Source organism: Solanum pennellii, chromosome 8, assembly GCF_001406875.1.
Source record: "Solanum pennellii chromosome 8, SPENNV200".
Lineage (NCBI taxonomy): Eukaryota > Viridiplantae > Streptophyta > Magnoliopsida > Solanales > Solanaceae > Solanum > Solanum pennellii.
In genome coordinates, this window is record NC_028644.1 from 43193264 (window position 1) to 43211155 (window position 17892).

The 17892-nt window shown below is 35.0% G+C and overlaps 1 long non-coding RNA gene across 23 annotated transcripts; it reads right to left on the reverse strand.

Annotated features, from left to right (window-relative positions):
• Window positions 1-216: 216 nt before the first annotated feature.
• On the reverse strand, window positions 217-6029 carry LOC107029044. 23 transcript variants are annotated; one of them, XR_003580098.1, is made up of 8 exons: window positions 5856-6012; window positions 4872-5239; window positions 3084-4420; window positions 2293-2388; window positions 2119-2215; window positions 1592-1729; window positions 834-918; window positions 217-750 (listed from the first exon to the last, which is right to left on the reverse strand). It is a non-coding gene; the product is annotated as an uncharacterized LOC107029044 (long non-coding RNA). The 23 variants fall into 23 exon arrangements; XR_003580094.1 differs by lacking the exon at window positions 1592-1729 and having other exon boundaries at window positions 226-750; window positions 3084-3142; window positions 3340-4420; XR_003580096.1 differs by having other exon boundaries at window positions 226-750; window positions 1592-1717.
• Window positions 6030-17892: the final 11863 nt, after the last annotated feature.

Here is a 17892-nt window from a genome sequence, read left to right on the forward strand (position 1 = left end):
TGGTCACACTTAAAAAGTGTTGCCTTTTATTGATCATCTAGAGCAACACATATAAAGTGTAACTTTATATCTCATCTAGAGTAACACTTATAAAGTGTAACTTTATATCTCTTCTAAAGCAACACTTATAAAGTGTAACTTTAACATTAAACGTCCTACAACAACACTTTTGAATTGCATATAATCAATATATAATCACATAATCACATAATCTTATACAAACAATAATTAAAAAGTGATTAATTATATACACGTGGACATAGCAATAGTTTTCAAATGAAGATAACAGAAAAGTTAACAGGCAAAATCAATGTTTTAGAAACTAACAAATCCATCACCCATCCTCAACCATTAAGAAGGCAACAATGCTACAATAGTGAAGAAAGGCAGAATAATTATAAATCTTTTTTCTTTTGACATTCACCTACTCGTTTCACTTTCAACGATCATCCAAGGCACTGCCTCAACAATCAGATCAAGACCCTTTTGTGGGTCTAGCCTCCTAATGAAACTGATCAATGGGACATTATCACGAACTGGTAAATCAAGTTCCTTCTGCAATGCCGCTTTATATTGAGGCTTGCCAGTCTGCAGTGTGTCCAAGGAGCAGTTCAGGTAACCATCTGACACTATAAGTGAATGTCCAACTCAGTGTTCCACTCTTTTGTATCAATCCTATTCACAATACCCTTGTAATTTCCAATCATTCTCATTAATTATCTGATGCAATCTCCAACGATCTTTAGAAGTCTGTTTCCATGAATATCCATGACTTATTGTAACTACACGATCTGTTACCTTTAGACTAGCCGCAAAAATGTGTAAATGCTCACCTACTACTGGGTCATACAACTTGAAAGGGTCCATATAGTGTGGTGGAAGATCTACACATGGAAAATCCATTAAAGCACCACGACCCTGCATGAAATGGAAAAAATTATAGAGCTGAAAATGATAGAAAGCTGACTAAGATTGCTATAACCCTTAATCATGTTACAAAAAGACAATAAATGACACCATCAGAAAATACTAACAAAATCCAGAACTTGGATAGAGATAACTGCAATTACTCTACTGTTTTATATTCCAAATTATTATTTTCACTCTTCACATTATACTTAAAAGTTATAATCTACAAGCATTTCAAAAAATTTGGACAGGTCAAAGTAGGTCATGTTTTATTGGACGATCAAAGTATTTCTAGTTCTCTGGTGCTTACATTACATGCGTAAGAACTTGCTAACTCCATAACAGTCCTTTGTACCTTTCATGAAGAAAACTCATTATAAAATAAAGTTGTATTCAGATACATATCAAATGATGCAAGAATTATTAAATAAAAAGATGATAACTAGTAGTAGAAGATCAATATCTCTGAGTCCTACTGCATGAACAATAGGAATAGTCCCATATTTCATTGCATAATGTTGCTTCAGTCTACAAGACTCAAATCTAGAAGGCCTGAGCAGAATGTCTGCACAATTAGTTATACGATGAGAACTTCATCACAGAGAAACCAACACATCCTCTAATATATCATTGTGTTGACACTCAAATTGCCTTAGTATCTGTTCAAACTCATTAACCTCACCTTGCTCCGGCTCTAGGTATTGTCATCACATCCCTTCTAATGGTTCGACTTGTTTCCACTCGCTAACCGGTTGGCAAAACTACGTTTTCTTTGGTTAACTAGGGCGAACAGTAGAAACAAGCAAACCTACAATAAAAACTATTGTTTCTTAATTTAAGTTTCAATTCTACAAATATAGAAACAAATCGAAATAGAAATTAATGAAAAATTCATGTATAAATTTCTCAAAATATATTCAAAAAATTAGGAAGAAATCAAACTCTTTCAATTCTCCAATGAAATTCACACAGAGAACAACTCCTCTTTCACACACATATTATCACAAAAGGTTGTGAAGGAGCAAAACATTGGATTTAGTTAGCTAGAATGAAGAAAACGTGACATAGTAGCGGTAGGCATGCAATCTCTTAGCGTCATATCTATATACTACGTACTATAGTTATAAAAAAACAAGGGAAATAGAATTATGATTACTTAAGGAACTATGTTATACATAATATATACTTGGAACTACTGCAATTACTTACAACCAGACTTTCTACAGGCAAGCTTTCTGTGATTTTCTTCCCACAAAAAACCCCCTGGCCTAGGGGGCTGTATGCAACAATCCCGATGCCAAATCCTCTGTATTAAGGAAGCAAAAAAATGTTAGACAGTTCTTAAAGTTCTTTTTTCTATCTACAGATAGCTTAATGACTAACCAGATATGATAAAAATTGTGGTTTCATATGCAACAACATTGGTCATTAAAGTGATCTTAATCATTGAATGACAACATTCATCAGATACAACCATACCTACAAAGTAGAATTACATCTTTTTATATGTCATGAGTCCAAAAAGAATACTTCATTCACACACAAGTGATGGAATGAAGAGCATGTTCACTGGTAATTGTGTCAACAATAGCTTTTGAAAAGCCGAGCACGAGCACACTGAGAAATTCAAATATGAAGGACAAGTAGCAACAACATTGAGAGAAATGGGAAACAAAAATATGTCAGACAGTAGGAATAATAATCAAACAACTCTGTTGATGTCACAAAACAAGAAACAAGAAAAGAGCCTTCACCCTCCATGGCACACTCTTCAATACAATCTTTTCCTCAAAAGATATTCAAACTACTCATGCGTAGTTTCTACACGGTATAGCAAATGACTCAAATTATTCAATCTTCGTATAATTGCATTGTTAAGCACAAGTGACATGCACTTAAACTACCTATTGATAAACAATAGATTGTTAATGTCCTAGAAATCTCGCAAAATTCCACTTCATAAAAGACACAAGTTGTTAATGTCCTAGAGGCCTATGTATCTTACTTCATGATCTGAAATACCAAATATGATTAACTCCCACAAAAAAAGGTAATAAGTTGCATACTTCTATGTTAGTCTTCAAAGACTATAAAATAGAAGAACCAACACAACAAATAAGAAACAAATATCGCATTGCAGCTTTGCATGATGTCAGGAACCAAGAAATGCGGACCTTTATATACTATCCAAAAAACTCTGGGGCACCATAGCCATAGGTTGTAAGATGATCTCCTGACAATCAAAAATCAAGTACAACTTCACTAATTGAATTTCAGATCCTTCGATACAGTGCATAAGAAAAATAAAAGAAGGCAAGGTTTCAGTGAAGATTCATGATATACATGATGATACACATGCTCCTACTGTAGCAGATTTACTATCATATGAAGTACAAGCAAAATTTGTATGTTATGAGATGAGAAAACCACCGTGGGACCAGATTAAATTATGTTGATCATAACTTGCTGCACTGTTGGTTGTCGAAGAGGTCAATAATGTCTCTTCCCCTGTTTATAAGTGAAAGATTAACATGTTACGAAAACATTTGAAGCTTAGCAGAACTAAGCAGTCAAACTAAGCTCTTTTATCTAGTCATAGCAATTTCATGAAGGATAGAACTTATTTTATCCTAAAAAATAATTGCATTAGCGCCAAGTCTAGATATACACATTCAAAACCTTCCGAAGTAAGGATCTTTCATTACATATATACAAGAATCAGTTATTGAATTTGTGCAACACAATTAGTGGTAAGGTTGGCGTACATTCTACCCTCCCCAAACCTAGCTTGTGAGATTTCATTGGGAATGTTGTTGCTATGTGCCATTTCATTGTGACTGAAAGACAAAACACAAAGACAAATTTAAGTAGGAAGTGGTCCTTGGTGTATTAAACGATCTTCCGTGCTACATTCAACCATACTTCAGACTGAAGTTAAAAGTGTCTATTCTATTTCTTCTTCTGTAAAACCAGAAAAAGTGCGATGAAGACAGTTAGACCAAAATTCTAATAATGCGATAAAGGAAGTTAGACAAAGTAATCTTCCCTTCAGCTTTAATGAAAAATGATACATGTGGGAAGAAGCTCTTTCTGAATCCAAAATTAGAGTCGATATCAAAACGTCCTCCGGGACCTACAGGAATATCTTCTTTGCATTTACAATAACCACATGTAACATTTCCCTAACAAATCAGTGAAAAGTAAGCATACTCAAGATTTCAAGTACACGAAAATTATGGATATGTTTAACTAACCAACAATATGGCGTGAAAGCAAATGATTCTTGACTTGCAGAATAGTGCCAAAAGTTGAGTAAATGGAGATTTTCATCACCTGATAAATTATAGGGAGATATCCACCAACATCACGCAGAATGGTAACATTAGGAAGTATTCCACATTGACCTTCCACAACGACAAAAATATAGTCACGCCATCACGTAAAGTATATCATACACTTGATTCACAGCATGCCCTGCATCACTCCATCCATTTGTGCTCATAGTTATTTCCTGCACCAAAAATAATTCTCAATATATGAAAATATCCCTTCCAAGTTATATTACTCTCCATGGCATGCTTTCAACTCAAATAAACAAGTAAAATCAAACCATCAATTGATCTATAATCATGATTCCAGACAATTCCGACACTGCTTACATAACAAATGTTGTTCACAATGAATCTCGACTATAAATTTAGCAACTTGTCAATTCATCCCATGAAAGCCAAAATAGAAGATTGAATTCACAAAGTCATAAACTAAAAACTTCCTACTAACACAGTTACTGAATGTATGCCCATTGAAATCATATTCTTTATGTGGAAATTGTGGAAAGCTAAAATACCCGTAGATGGTATATTTTAAAGAAATAGGGAATCCAATTTCCATCCAGATGCTTTTGTTGTGAGAATCACAAGGCAGAAGATATTCCTCATGATATCATAAAAATATAAAATCACCTTGGGTAGTCCTCCAAAATGAAGTGTTACATCAAGCTGCGAAGGTATTTAAGGAGAACCAAATGAGCCCGTAGGTATTACGAGAGCACCAAAGAAGCGATGCCATCTGCCTCTTTGCTTCTTTTCTTTCTTTCCATCGACTGGTCCTTCTTCCTTTTTGCCATACGCATTGTCATATCTAGCAGAAGCAGTAGCAGCACGTTCAGCCTGAGCACAACTTAAACCTTTTGCAGCAGACAAGGCTGCAACATTAATCCGTTATGTTGCATCATGAGCAGTACTTTCTTCATTCTTAGAGGATGACATAATCTTGTCTCTCAACAAAGAGAAGTCCCTTCTTTTATTTTACGTTAATCTATACCAGTATCCTAGTTGGAAGAATAGCACAAGGAGATAACATTGTTAACAAAATAACAAAATACCAGCCAAAACACTAAAAGGTAATGATACTATATTATTGTAAGAACAATTTTTATTCCTTCCAAGCACAGTGCATGCCCAAGTAAAGATTAATAAATTATGCCTCATTCACAAGCTAGATCATCAGCATATGTTATCTCAATACACCGAAAAAGATTGTCTTTCAGGTATTAGGGGTCTTAATTTAGCAGAGAATATAAATTACTACAAGTATTAGGTATCTAAACAAATTGACATTGCATGTTTTCTTAGATATTCAAGTAAATTAGTTAGTTAATCAAAAGAACCTGAACAGACATTAAAACAATAACAACAAGAAATTAACACTAACAGTAGAGAAAAGAGTGATAATATGCATCATACATATGCAAGGACGACTCAACCATAAAATTCATTGATTTAAGCCCAAAATCCTCAAAATTACAAATCCTGAAAGAATAAAAAATCCTTATATTAAGTTCTCTCAAATACAAGCATATATCTAAACATCCAAATACGCCAAATCGTACACACCCAAAATCAAAGAATCGCCAACAACAATAAGCAAAAAGATGAAGGACATACATAGATAAATAATGCGACAACCTTTATTCTTTGCTAAAATAGCCTTCTAGCTGCAAGACCTAATTGTTCTTCGACTTAAGTTCCTCAGTTGTTCAAGTCTTCAGCTGTGACGTTCTTGTGAGAAAGAGTGAACTTGTTTTTCTAACAATTTTTTTATGTATTTTATTAAAATTAATGTTTTATGAATTATTCTTTTTGGCCAATAAAAATGGGAGGGAGACAATAATTTTGGAGGGATTTTTTTAAGTGAAAATTTTAGTAAATTTTAAGGCCATACTTCTAATATGTTGTTTTTACTATTATAAAAATAGGACACTTTTAAAGTGTGGCCATATATGTTAACAGTTGTTGTCAATTATATCATATTCTAGCAATACTTATAAAGTATAGCTTATAACATTAAAGAATATACTTTTAAAATGTTGCCTATATAAAGTGTAGCTAAAAGTTAAAAACTTGAGCTACGCTTTGAGAGTGTCCCCAAAAATATATTAGGCAACACTTTACAAGCGTTGTCTAGAATTAGTGTTGTCATAGGCCTAAAATGATGTAGTGAGTCCATAGAGGGAGATACTTGGGAAGCAGAAGCAACCATAAAAGCCAACTATCCTCACCTCTTTCCTTTATATTAAACTAAGTGTTTATGTTGTAATTCCTCTTCAATTTTTCAGCCTTTTATGTGTAAGATCAATCTTAGTTTCATGTTCCTTAAGTTTGACGTTAAATTTTCACCGTATTTCCCTCCATTTCCTCTAGTCTATTCTTCATTCGAGGACGGATGTTCCCAAGGGGCAGGTAATGTAACACATTGTATCAAAAAAATAGACAAGATTTCAGCTTTTCAGAAATTGCAGGTGCAACCTACGATCACCATTAATTGACTCTAGTCTGACCTATGGTCCGTGCGGTAGGTCCGTAGATTACAACTACAACCCTTCCCCAAACCTAGCTGTAACGACCGGGTAGAACCCCCCAGTAGTGCAGAATTAAAACTTTTTACAACAATATTAGTAAGAAACTTCTTTTATAAAAACTAAGGAACAAGTCTGATTATCACAAGCCAACTTAAAGAGATATATTAATATCTTAGTGTCATTGGCCCTTTAGATTGAAAGAAAACATACTAAGTCTTATACAAAGTCTTAAAAGAATAAAATAAAAGAAATATAATCTACGTCCTCGAATGTACGAGAACATACCAATCTTGAGAGAATCGACTTTCCAAGCTTTGCCTCCTAAGAACCTTCACTATCATTCCACCTATACTTTGGAATATAGAAGAGCATGGAATAAGTACAAAAATTGTACTATGGAATTATGCAAAAACATGCAAAAGAGGACTATTATTTAACACAAACCTTTAATGAAATTTTAGTAAAACCTTCATGAATCAAGTCACAAAGCATCATATAAAACATCATTTAGCATATAAGGTAAAACTCCCATAAACTTCAACATAGTCACATTTAACAGTAAACCCATATCATATAGACTTTTCTTATCCAAAATTATCTTAAGAATCACTAAGGCTAGACATGAAGAAACCGCCCATACAATCTCTTCAATACACACCTAAGTGACCCTTAAGACTACCAAAGATAAGCATGCTTCATTTAATTTAACAAGTCAACATTCAATACTAAAGACACTAGAGGAACACACATGTGTTTTTAGAAACTTCACATAAGGACCATCCTCCAAGACAACCCGAAAATTACACTTAGGGAAATGTGCAAGTAGCATCTCATACTAATACTTCCAGCTTAGTGCTCCTTGAGAATTCCCTTAGGTGAGGAACAATACATTAATCATATACATAACTTTCTTTATACAAGAACTAATATCAACATGCTTTGTTAACATTAAACATAAAGTAACATTACTTCATTACCATAATATAATGACCAATTCATACATTTTCATATAAGAACACACCAAGACAACCTCTAAATGACTACTTGTACAAAGGATAGATAACGTCTAATTCCAAAACCTAACCTAATTAGATCACCCATAAGAAGACTTAGTTCATATCATTCATTTGTGGGGGTTATCTTTAACCGACAAAGATCATGAGATCCTAGACATGATATCCCGGTATTAACCCCTACAAGATAAGGAATCCCTACTTACCTAAGGTAGGTTCATACACTTATCCTTTACATGGATTCTCCAATAGCTACGCCTATGCGGACGCATAGTTAAGGGATAAGGAGATTGCTTCTAAGTAACTCATCTCTACTCACAAAGAGCACTTGTCTCAAGAGGTACATTTGATACAACATATCTACTCATGAAGAATATCCACCCCCTCCTCAAATCCTCTCGGTGCAAAGCATAACTCCCCCTCAGAGTCTTAAATATTCGTTAACTTTAGGTTAAGAGATAACTATTCAGTACCACATCTCATTTATCAAAGAGTATTTATCCTTAGATGTTACTTTTGAATACCACATCTCAACTCACGAAGCGTATCCAACCTCCAACCTATCTTGGAAAGCTCTTTGAAATAGTGAAGGTTGCTACTAAACACTTCATCTCAATTAAGGAATAGTGTTCACCCCAAAATCCCCCTTTTAATAACTAGAGTTCTTTAGGAATAGTAGGGAATTGTCTTAGACACTTTATCTCTACTCACGAAGAGTGTCTACCCTACAATCCCCTATTTTCATTCATTAACTTAATTCTTTCATTCATAGTGTGTGTGACTACATGTGAGCACACCTTTCACATAATCACCATAGTCATAAATTTGACTTCTAAATATGTTCATACTACATTTATCATAATTCATACACTGTCATGCTTAACACATACATGTACTTCATTTAGACTTGATATCTTCAAGACACACATTAACAACTTCATAAAATACCACATGCATATCCATCAAATCATCACTTTACTTCACATGCCATGCCTTCAAGTCTATACTCACAATACCCCTATTTATACATATATATATTCATATACTTCAAGTAAAACCGCCACAAAAGGTGGATCATACCACTCAAAATCACTTCAATAAGAACATTAACCAACTTAACCTTCATCCAAGACTTATCCACCTTTTCTGAATACATCACAAAATCCTCATAATAAAGCATAATAAGGTAGTAGGTAATCCAAATACAACATAAAAAAGAAAACTCTAACATTATCTATTCAAATACAAAAAGCCACTTCATAAGTTAAAAGTTGAGTATATGCATGAGAATGGGTGCATTGGATTTTTGACCTTAAAATCATCCACTAACATTGAAAATAACTTATTTTATTCATTAAAACGTTTTCATGCAAAGAGCCATGCATATAATCAAAAACAAAATTAAGAACTTGGAATTTGAAACACTTTTTGAGAAGTCTTTTTAATGGCTCCTTGAATGAAAGAAGAATCAAGGATAAACTACCATACCTTAATCGAAAGAAACCCAACATATTTGGTGAAGAAAATTGAAGCATTTGGTCTTTTTACTTGGATCTTGAAGCTTCTTCAATGGAGGATTTAAGAGAAACAGTTTCGGAGAGTCTTAGTTTTTAAGTTGAGGCTTTTGATTTGATGGGGGAATTGGGGTTAAAAGTTACCTAAAAACCGCGACCAAATCTGGGACATGGCTGCATGTCGCGGGGTCACCTCCAGATCTTGGTTCTAGATTGTATTTTGGGACAGAATGGTTCCTTTTGGCCCCGTGTTGCAAGGGAAAATTTTTCCTTCAATGGATGCAGGTGCGACGTGCCCTTGGCTCCACATTCTAGCTGCCCATCTTCTTTGGCCAACGTTTGGGTCCTCCATGGGTACCCTTAGAGTGGTCCCCGGGGAATCCTAGGCGAACTTTTTGACCCTTTTTATGTCTCTATAGGTTCTAGGGTCATCACCACTTGTTTCAGACTCCAAAAAACACCTGAAAACATGCACAAGAATGAAGGACACACTAGCGCGCACACAATTCTAGTTTTCGAGCTTCTTGGTCATTCTTTGACATTTGACTTCCAATCATACTTAACTGACCTCAAACACTAAATACTCTTTATTTTAACACATAATTAACTCATGAAACACATTTGAAACTCTAGTTCAACCTTATTCATTATGAGGGTCGTTACATTCTCCCTTACATAGAAAAACAATCGTCCTTGAATGACCCTAAACACTTTCAAGGAATTCAACGACTTAACCAGAAGCTCACAACACATAGAATCATGCGCATAAAATCCGTAGTCAATTCAGCAAACGTAGAAGCAACACCAATTACACATCATTAGAATTTTAAGCAACATAAGCAAATTTGGAACTATTTAAACAATTCAAAGTACACACTTACTTCATCAATATCATTTCACTTATGGAGCAACTACTTTCTCCAACATTAGACATGCTCATCATATGACTATAAAGCTCAAAATTTAATAATCTTCAAATCACACATTGGCATATAAACATAACTACTTTGAAGCAATTAAGGAAATATCACCAAGAGCATGTAAAACATCATATCATCAGTGACACTTATAACATAAATACACATGCAACTCATACTGATATGCAAGACTCCAAAACGTAACCAAACTACTAAGGATTTTGGTCTCAAGATTGAGTAAGAATAGAAGTAAAAGGTAAGGATATCAACTACATTACTACTCAACTCATTCTCCTATACTTAGGGTAAACCTATCTAAAGCAAATCAAAAGAACTATAAGAAACCATGATTTACTGGGCCTTCACTTCGAATTAGCTCCTTGTTTAGCTTGAAGTGCATCAAAGTGATTCTTCTTTGGAGCATTGAGATCCGGACCATCATTATGAGCTTGGTTGGTCTCCCTCTCTTTTTGCTTGAAGATTGAGCAATCTCTCATCTTATGACCGCTATTAACGCATCCAAACCAACCATTCGTACCGGTAAGAACCTACCAAGATGTTGCTTCCCAAAAGTAGTACATCCAGGCCTCTAAAAAGCATATCAACCTACTTGATAATTTTTGTTGGAGACCTTATCCTTTTTCCCCATGGAAGACTCTTGATTAAAAAACCTATTCTTGGATTTAGGATGACTTGGCTCATCTGACCTAGGACTCTTCCCTTCTCTATTCATTTTCCTAAGCTTGGAATCATCAATTTTTTAAGCATACACCATGAACCTATAGATATTCACATCATCATGGAGCAGTTATGTACGACACTCTTCTTCCACCAAGCTAGACACTCCCGTCACGAACTTATTCATTCCATCCCTATAGTTGGCTACTAAGGTTGATCCATAATTGGAGAGTTGGGTAAACATGAGAGAATACTCCTTAACACGCATTCCTCCTTGACGAAGGTTCATGAATTTTACCAACTTTCTCTCCCTCAACTCTATGGGAAGAACCTGTCAAGAAAGGCCTTCTTGAACACTTCCCAATCTACCGGACCTTCACTAATGGGCCTCTCAACCCTCCATTTCTCAAACCACTCTTGAGCCACATCTTTTAATTGATAGGCGGCTAGTTCCGCTTTCTCCCTAGGAGTCACACCCATAGCATCCACAACCTTGAACACCTCATCTATGAAGCCTTGTGGATCTTCATCCACCTTAGTTCCATGGAAAGTAGGAGGTTTTATCCTTATGAAATATTGGATTCTAGAAGTGGGAGTATTTGCATTAGGTTAACATCCAAATCCTATGTTAGCTTGGTCAACCACATGATTGGTGTCGACTTGAGATTGAGTCGTCATGAGTTGGGACAATGCCCGAAGAGCAGCCCTTATCTCTGCATTAGTCATATCCCCTTCAATATAGAGAGCTTGAGGAACTTGGGGCTCTTAAGGCATTTGGGTTACTTTGAGGTTCTTGAGGGGGAACCTCCTCATTCACATCCTCTTTGTTAGTTATTGGGACTTGCTCACCAGGGAAGGAATTGTCTCATTATCTACTCCTCCGTCCTCCCTTATAGCTGGTGTCCTTCTAGAATTTATGTCGTATAAACACAAGAGAAGAGGTTGAGAAAAGACACTTATAGAACTCGACTCTATGGCATGATACTAGAGTAATGAAGAAAGTGAAACTTTTATCGCCTTATAGATTCTCGCTAATGGATGTCTCGCGACTCACACCGGTGAACAATACTCTACTAGACTTTGGTTTTCATACTTTGGACCCTAAACTATTTCCAAAACATTTGCTCTAATACAAAGTTTGTAACGACCGGGGAGCACCCCACTGAAGTTAACGGCGTCATCGAACTCTCAGAGGTATTTGACAAGCCTATTAGCTATTATTCTTTTTATATAGGTATGAAAAGTAGTGTGGAATTAAAACTCTTTCACTGTAATAATAATAACAAACTTCTTTTATGAAAAAGTAAGGAACAAGTCTCATCATCACAAACCAACTTAAAGACACATCTTAATATCTTAGGGTCACGACCCTTTATATTGAAAGAAAACATACTAAGTCATATACAAAGTCTTACAAGAATAAACTAAAATAAACATAGTCTATGTCTTCAAATATAAGAGGACATACAAATCTTGAGAGAGAATCGACTTCCAAAGCTTTACCTCCTAAGAACCTTCCCAAAGACACTAGAGGAACATATATGCATTTAGAAACTTCACAAAGGACCATCCTCCTAGACAACCCCCAAGTTAGACTTGGTGCGATGTGAAAGTAGCATCCCATACTACTACCTCAATCTTAGTGCTTCTTGAGAATTCTATTAACTAGACACATCACATATATTATATACATAAGTTTGTTCATACAAGACATAATATCAACATGCTTCTTTAACATTAGACATAATATCACATTACTTCATTAACATCATATAATGACCCATTTATACATTTTCATATAAGGAAGAACCAAGAATCCCTCCAAATGTCTACTTGTATGCATTGGATAGATATTGTCTTATTTCACAACCTACCCTAAGTAGATCACCTTTAACAAGACTTAGTTTATACAATTCATTTATGGGGGATATCTTTAACCAACATAGACAACGAGAGCTAGACATGGAATCGCGGTATTAACCCCTAACGGATGAGGAATCCCCACTTGCCTAAGGTAGGGTCATACTCTTATCCTTTACATGGATTATCCAATAGCTACGCCTATGTGGGCTCATAGTTAAGGATAAGGAGATTGCTTCTAAGTAATTCATCTCTACTCACAAAGAGCACTCGTCTCAAGAGGTACACTTGATACACCATCTCTACTCACGAAGAGTATCCACCCCTTCCTCAAATCCTCTAGATGCTAAGCATAACTCCCCCGCGGAGTCTTAAACTTTCATTAACTTTATGTTAAGTGATAACTATTTAGTACCACATCTCATCTATCGAAGAGTACTTATCCTTAGAAGTTACTTTTGAATGACACATCTCAGGTCACGAAGCGTATCCAACCTCCAACCTATCTTGGAAAGCTCTTCAAAATAGTGAGGTTGCTAATAAACATTTCATCTCCACTCACTAACAGTCTTAACCCAAATAATCTCCCTTTTCAGATTTTTTAGGAATAGTAGGCAATGGTCTTAGATACTTTATCTCTACTCACAAAGCGTGTCTACTCTACAATCCCCCATTATCATTCATTAACTTCATTCTTTCATTAATACTGTGTGTGTGGGTACATGTGAGCACACCTTTCACATAATCAACATATTCATATTTTTGACTTCTAAACATTATCATACTACATTTATAATAATTCACACACTATCATGCTTCACATATACATGTATTTTATTTAGGCATGATAATTTCAAGACACACTTTAACAACATCATAAATCACCATATGCATATCTATCAAATCATCACTTTACTTCACATGTCATCCCTTAAAGGCCATAATCAAAATACACCTACTTATACTTATATATATTCATATACTTCAAGTAAACACCGACACCAAAGGTGGACCATACCACTCAAAGTCACTTCAATAAGAACATAAACCAACTTACACTTTATGCAAGCCTTAGACACCTTATCTAAATACTTCACAAAATCCTCAAAATAAAGCACACCAAGGTAGTAGGTATTCCAAATACGAATAAGAAACATAACTCAACATTTTCTATCCAAATACAATAAACTCACTTCATAAGTCAAAAGTTGAGAATATGCATGAGCATACGTTCATAGGGGTTTTAACCTTAAATCATCAAACATTGAAAATAACATATTTCATTCATTAAAATGTTTTCATGCAAAGACCCATGCTTAGAATAAGAAATATAAAAATTTTGAATTTGAAACCCTTTTTGAGATGTCTTTGGAATGACTTCTTGAATGAAAGATGAATTAAAGATAAACTAACATACCTTAATATGAGGAAAACGACGATATTTGGTTATGAAACTTGAAGAATTTTGTCTTCTTCAATGGATCTTGAAGCTTCTTTGATGGAAAGTGAGGACCTACCCAACTTGGATGATCAATATTTCCAAGTCTTCTTCAAAGTTTCGCCAAAAGTCCATAAAGGACCAGAACCTAAAATGTTGGGGAAAAGGAAGATATGGGGTTAGTACACCACTTGTACTAAGAATGAGAATATATGCACACATATCAAAATATGCTAAAAACGGACTTCCTTGAAAACATGTTATTTTACCCTTTGAAAACCTTATGCACATTCAAGAAGACCACACCAATCAAAATGACATATTCCTTAAGTCATAGGCATGGACATCACAAGACCAACAATACAAAGCATAGTCAAGTTAATGATCATATCAACCCACTTGCATATAATATCAAGACCACACCAATCATCAAGTTATAGATTCAACAAGTATGGATAAGAGTACATTTAAACATAACCAAAGCAAGACAATTACCCATCAACCCCTATCAAGTCAACAAGTGAAACGACCAAGCAAAGCCCCATAACCATACTCAATCAAGTAACCCAACAAGAATCATGACTATCATCCTACTTCACATAGCACAACATATAGGAGTACATATCATCATACTTTAACAATAAATACCAAAACATATTCATAAGGGAAAGTACTCAACATATAGTATCAACAATGTGCAAGTTTATCATGTACATATCATGTACCATTACCATCATATTCATACATAATCACAACCTTCTAAAATTCCTTTTAAGGCAAATTTGTGCAAGGTATAGGTAGAGTCCCATACCCCGACCTAGGCTAAGTAAAACCTCTTAAGTCCATTTAGTTGGTTTGTACTTCAATACTTCATTTTTAGTTTAAGGAACACTTGCCTTAACCGACATAGATCACAATACCTAAGTGTGGAATATGGTATTGTAAAACCTTACACCGATGGAAGGTGGTCTATGGCCAAAGTAAAACCAAACAAAAACGTAGCTTTCTAGGTTGATACATTAGCTAGTATTCCTATGGGGGCAATATAGTTCAATAACTAAGAGATAGGTATAATCCCTCTAAATACAACTTCGCAATTGGGGACTCCTCTCATAAGAATCCATTGGATGAGTATCCTTCATTTGGGAGTCAACATCACATGTGAAACTATAGGGTGAATCTTCCTCCATGGAATGCCATCACCTCCCATTGTCACGTTCACTCGGTGTTCAGTTAAGTGACTTTTTGAAATATCTTTCTTTATTAATCATCACTTAGTTAAGGTCATAGGGTCTAATCCCTTGTATAGTCATTGTCATTAGCTTATTATGAATTGCATGAGAATATCCTTTCATGGCAACCGTCATATGTGAGATTGGAATAACATAACATCATGTCATAATAACACACTTAGGTACTTCACAACCAACCTTATATAATTTCATCTTAAGCATAATCTCACAATAACATAGTAAAGACATTTCAATTCATCATCATACTAACACCTACTTAGGCTAATCATAAGTCATGCTTCAATTGAACTACATCATCAAACACAAGCAATCATAATTGAAGTAAAGTTTATGATCATAAAGACTTACTCAATCTCCTTCAGTAGCTATCATCATGGTCTTACCATCAACCAACCAACTACATCCAACAATAGGTGTAGTAACATCAATCAATAGTAATTAACACCAGAACTAGGTCAATTGCATCAACACTATCTCAATTGACATCAGTTCATAACCTAGGGTTAGGTGGAATAGGGTTCATCATGAATTCTTCAAGAATTTGATCCAATCTTAACAATATCTTACCCTAGTCAATCCATACATGAATTAGAATAAATCAAACAAGTCTAATGATCAATTCATTCTTCAATTCCCATCAATTCATGACAAAGATCCAAGACTTGGGAAATTGGGGAAGGGAACATGATCGACATGAAATTGCATAAAATAATATCAATTAACCTACAATCTATACTCAATTAGTCATAGGAAATCACAATTCATCATCAATTTGAAGTTTAGAAGAAAACCCATTAGAATTGGAAAATCCCATGGAATAGATTATTTTGTAATCAACATTTAGAAGACCTCTTGGGGAAAGGTATCCCAAGAGTGAATAACCCATACCTTAATGAATATTAATCCATGAAATTTAAGTGCAATCCTAGAGAAATTAACCTTCTTCTTCGAGCTTTGTTCCTTCATCAATGGAGGAATTGAGGAGAGAGAGTAGACAGAGATGAGAGCTTTTAGGTTTGTTTTTGGAATTTATGTTTGGATGAGTTATAAATGACTTAAACTTACCCTTAGGATATATATAATCACCCCCTAAATTACCCAAAACACCCCTTTCTTAAATTGGTCTTTTGTGACGTCTAAATGTCAAAAATACGATTTTACCGAATCAGGGAAGTGAGTCCGTGTCGCAGGGCCAACACACATTTTATTCCACAAAAAATAAAATTTTGGACGGTGAGGTCCGTGTGGGATGCGCGTCTCGCAGCATCCCACTAATTCTTTACTTTCGTAAGCTGCTTTGGCAGCCTGCCGACCCATGTTGGGGTCCTCGTCCATGACCATTCAGGTGGTCCTTGAGGAATATTTATTAGAATTTTAGACTCTTTATACTACATTTTACATAATCAAAGTCTCTTTGCAGGTTTTAGACTTCATTTGACCCTCCGAAACCATCTCCAAACTTAGCAACGTCAACTAGTTCAATTAGGATAATTTCCTGACGTCATGGACGTTCTTTGACGCCTTGTCTCTAAAACTTCTTCGATGACTTATAAACATTATTTTATGTCTTAGAAAGTATGTAAACCTTTAGACACTCATGTTAGGCTCTAGATAAGGTGTCAAATTTTTAGAGTGTACATTTATCATGCATGCTCAACACCTTTCAACTACTGATGCATACTGTGTGCTACATTTTTTCCTGATCTAGGTTTAGGTTCTCAGCATCTAGATCACGCAATTTCCACTTCAGCAAAATCAGTGGTGAGTCCTCATTCTCCAAGGACAATAGTGTCACGACTCGAAAGTATACCCTAGAAGAAATTGTATTCTCAAATCATGGCACGGCGTACTTAACCTCTCAGAGGTGTTGTACATGCCCTTTGACATCATTTCTTGCATACATGTCTGAAAAGTAGTGCGAAATTAAAAAATTTCACACGAAATAATAATACTTCATAGAACATTATAGGAAAGACTAAGTCTCAAAGTCTCCAATTTATACATATGAATATATAAAGTCACGGTCCATACATCAACAAAATAGAAATATCAAAGTCTATTAAAATGTCTTCAATAAGAAAATTAAACATAGTGTTGTCCTCGAATCAATTGAGGACATACCCCAACTTTGCTTGTATGAGTTCTAATATCCAAGCTTCACTTAAAACACTCCTCTCCAACGCCACCTTCCCTTCACTGATAAGACAAAATATAACATTCCGAAAAATTACATGTCTAGTGAAGACCCCAATAGGTCTTTAAGATTGTGTATTGGAGGTACATAGGCATCCCAATGCCCAATATTCAGAAATATTGGGCATAGTATAGAAAATTGTCTAAGGGGTATTAGCTAATTTCTATAAAATATTCAAATAAGCAAAATATTGGGCATATTAGAAAATATTGGCTTGAAGGATGTTAGCCAACTCTCTAACATTAATGAGATTGTT